The sequence below is a fragment of the Pundamilia nyererei genome, unplaced genomic scaffold (assembly GCF_000239375.1).
Source record: "Pundamilia nyererei isolate P.nyererei 1_Seehausen unplaced genomic scaffold, PunNye1.0 scaffold00032, whole genome shotgun sequence".
NCBI classification, from domain to species: domain Eukaryota; kingdom Metazoa; phylum Chordata; class Actinopteri; order Cichliformes; family Cichlidae; genus Pundamilia; species Pundamilia nyererei.
Window position 1 is genome coordinate 2,868,445 of NW_005187433.1, and position 3,738 is coordinate 2,872,182.

The following is a 3,738-nucleotide window of genomic DNA, read 5'->3' on the forward strand; positions in this document are numbered from 1 at the left end:
CAACAGCGTGTAAATAATCAGGAGGGTGAAGACAGTGGACAAGAGCGGGAGAATGAGTACAGCGACCACTGAATAAGTCCTTGTTTTTTGATTTTGTGTTCATACAATTTACTACTGTAATGTACATTTTCTTTTTACATATGTATGAAACTTTCTTTGCGTGTGAATAAAAAATGGTTATAACTTCCTTGGTAGTGTGAGTGCAATCTGTGATGTCAAACCTTGGAGGCTACTCTTTTCTGTTTTATATTGTTGGTCCTCTGCCATAGTGACAAAACATCTAAACATTTTGTATGGCAGTACTCACACAATGCCAAAGGAATGATGCATTTTGGGGGCACTGACTATTCAGATTAGAAAGAAATGTAGTTTTGACACATGAGTGAACAGTTTTAGGAGAGATATGAGCTTTTGCAGGTGGACCATGTTGTTGTGATCAACCATCCAGGTTTATTTTGACAAAAGCACCAAGAACGATGAGAATGTCCGATCTGTGTCGAGAAATGAGCCAAAGCTATTGAGAAGGATCTTTGCCATTTTGGAGACACTGACTGTTTAAATGCGAAAGGGATTTAGATTGAAGCCTGAGTGAACAGTTTTGGAAGAGATATGAGCTTTTGCAGGTGAGCTATAGTGTTGTGCTAAACTGTAAGAGTGTTTTGCCAAATGATCTTAGAGTTTTGAGAATGTAATTTCTGTTTCAAGAAATGAGCCAAACCAATGGAGAAAAACTGTAACAGGAAGAAACCTCTGGGAGAACCAGGTTTAGATTTGACAATTAAACGGTTGTTTGGACTTTGGTATATGTGCTCTGTGCTTGAAGCTATTGACTCTCTCATTTTTTATTCAGTGTAGTTGTACCAAAGTACAAAACTGATATATGCATACGTATATATAGATATGCATACGTATATATAGATATGCATACGTATATATAGATAGATAGACAGACAGACAGACAGATTTTATTTAAAAGGTAAAGGCAATATTTCTATTAGTGAAATGTATGTATAACTTTGAAAGTCTATAGCTATAACTACATGGAAGTCTACAGAGTCATCATTAGTGCAAATATATTATTTTCAATACACACTTAGCGTGTAGAATATGGAGTATGAAATTATTTCATAGGACATTTTTAAGCATAAAATATCACTCAACTGAATGTAATGCAGAAAGTGAGCGTGTGTTCACCAATAATATAAACCATAAACACATAAATAAATAATAAATAAATAATTATGACCCACTACCCATGGGAAAGATGAAACTTTCGTCTTAGTTTTGTATTTCATGACACTTTTAGATGGGAGTATTGAAGAAAGTAAGATTATTCAGGTAACCTCTGATACAGGATGCAGCAACATCTGTTGATATTTGTTGATCAACAGTAATACACCTTTAAGCACAATTTTTTTTTCATTAGTGAACTACTTTTGCAAATGACCACCTCTGGCTCTACACAAAATGGCAAAACAAATGAACTGCATGTATGTTCATGTGTATATAGTTTACACATGAATGTGAAGCAAACACAGTCAAGGTATTATAAACTGTAGTTGAACGACTAGTTTCATTATTAGTCAGTTGATGCAAGGATGTTTATGTGTTAAGTTTACAGGTGAATGTCTTACATATGTTTGTGTTATTCTGTTATTACAAAAGATTGCTATGCTGCTGCTCATTTTTATGATCCACTCGTATCGGTTTAATAAAAGGTCACGCTGACCTTGCAGCTTACTGTGAATATGTAACAGTACACCTCTACACTATGCAACTTAAGGTTGTCCACACCTTGACCCCACGCGGGTACACTTCAATACTGTGGAGGGCTCACTGCAGGTTGCAGGCTGGGACAGACTGGGGCTGACTGGGATGGGCTTGTCTCCTTGTTAGAGCCTGTTTCTACTGCAGTGCTATTTGAAAACACTCCAACCCTTCTGCAGTGCGCTGGAGCCCAAAACTGATGTTGAATGACTCCCCTTTTTCTGCCCAACCCACCCACACTCACTCTAAGTTGTACATCACACCACCACCGCCCTCATAGGGCATCCAAAAGCACCTCAAGGTTCTGAGTCGACAGCCCTACAGCAAATATATCTGTCTGAAATCCTGCAGCCAGTATCAGGGCCCGAAGAGAACGTCATGGGACAGTGATCAAGGGCACAGTAAAGTCTGCAAACAGAGAGACTGGGGTGTGGCTCCTGGAGTATAATTACTTACAATACACGATGGCGCTTAGAATAGGCAGACATGCATAAACAGGGCGAGAAAGTCATTGTGACTTTCTCTGTATCCCTCTCTGTCTTCCTCTCTCTCTTCTTCTCTCGCTGTCTGCCTTTCTGTCTCTGGAGCAATCTAAAATTGGCCAAGCTTGATGCATTTGTACTGCCTGACTAAACCTTTCAGCAGAAGGAAAGATCTACATAAACTGTAGATCAAGGTGATAATTATTATTATTATTATTATTATTATTATTTGAAAAGCTTTAAATTTAAAGTGCAATCTCCAGATGTGCAATAAAGTATCTGTCTTGGTCCTTATGTCCGCACTGGCTTTGCAGGATTTTAAATATGGTTGCACTTGCAGAGGAGAGGTTTGAGAATTTTGACAGAATTAAATAAGCAGTGGAGGGGAAAAAGGCGGATGCAGCTGTTTGTGGTGCATTACCTTCAACAATCATTTTCACATTGATCAAAGTCACACGATATTTGAGTGAAGCTTCAAGATTGACAGAAGATCAATACCCTGATGGCCCAAGCCACAATGCAGCCAACCTACACAGTGAGGCTTCATTTGTTGAGGGTGAAATGTCCTTATCAAATGCTTCGATAACTCATAAATCCCATGCAAAAATCCTACTAACTTGGAAGAAAGTTTACGTGCAGCATGTAGAAATATAAACACTGACTATTACAGTGTTGTAGCTAAAACACATCTCCGTGTAGGTTGTACAGACTAATTTCTAAACAGTTCTGTAAATTAACAAAGATTATATTTTGTCATGATGGAGATTAAAAAGAAAACAAAAGTCGGTTAACATTTTAGTTTTCACATTTCACTGAAGTTAGCCCAAGTTATTGAATGAATACCTGATGTTTAGACATTCAATTGCAAGAACAGACTGTGTCAGGAGTTGGAAAATTCAATGTACTTTGTAGCTGTGCCTTAACCTAAACAGACTTCTCTTCATGAAAATTAATCCAGCTTCTTTATGATGATATTTTTCTTTTCACAGAAGTTTGGAAATCAATTAATGGTTAGAAGTGTTGGTAAACAGAAAAAACACTCAACTTTAAAGTTTGAATTATCTGTATGTGTGGCCATAGATGTTTGATAAGGTAAGCTATTTATTTGGGATGGAGTGCCACTATAACTCACTTGGTTGAGCAGGTTGCCCATATGCCAAAAGGCTTCTAAGGAAGGCACAGGCTTTATTCCACCCTGGGCCATTTCCTGCAAGTCATTCCACCTTGATCTCCTCCTACTTTAATATAAGCTCTTTACTGCTCTGTCCAACAAAGACTAAAAATCCCACCCCCTCAAAAAATGGCTTGTTTTTGACTACCCTGTGCAGCAGTGATCCAAAAAGACAAACTATGGACAATATTAATGTAAACACAAAAATACAGCATGCAGACACGAACACACACACACACACACACACACACACACACACACACACACACACACACACACACACACACACACACACACGCTGTGGATCACTGGGTGGGC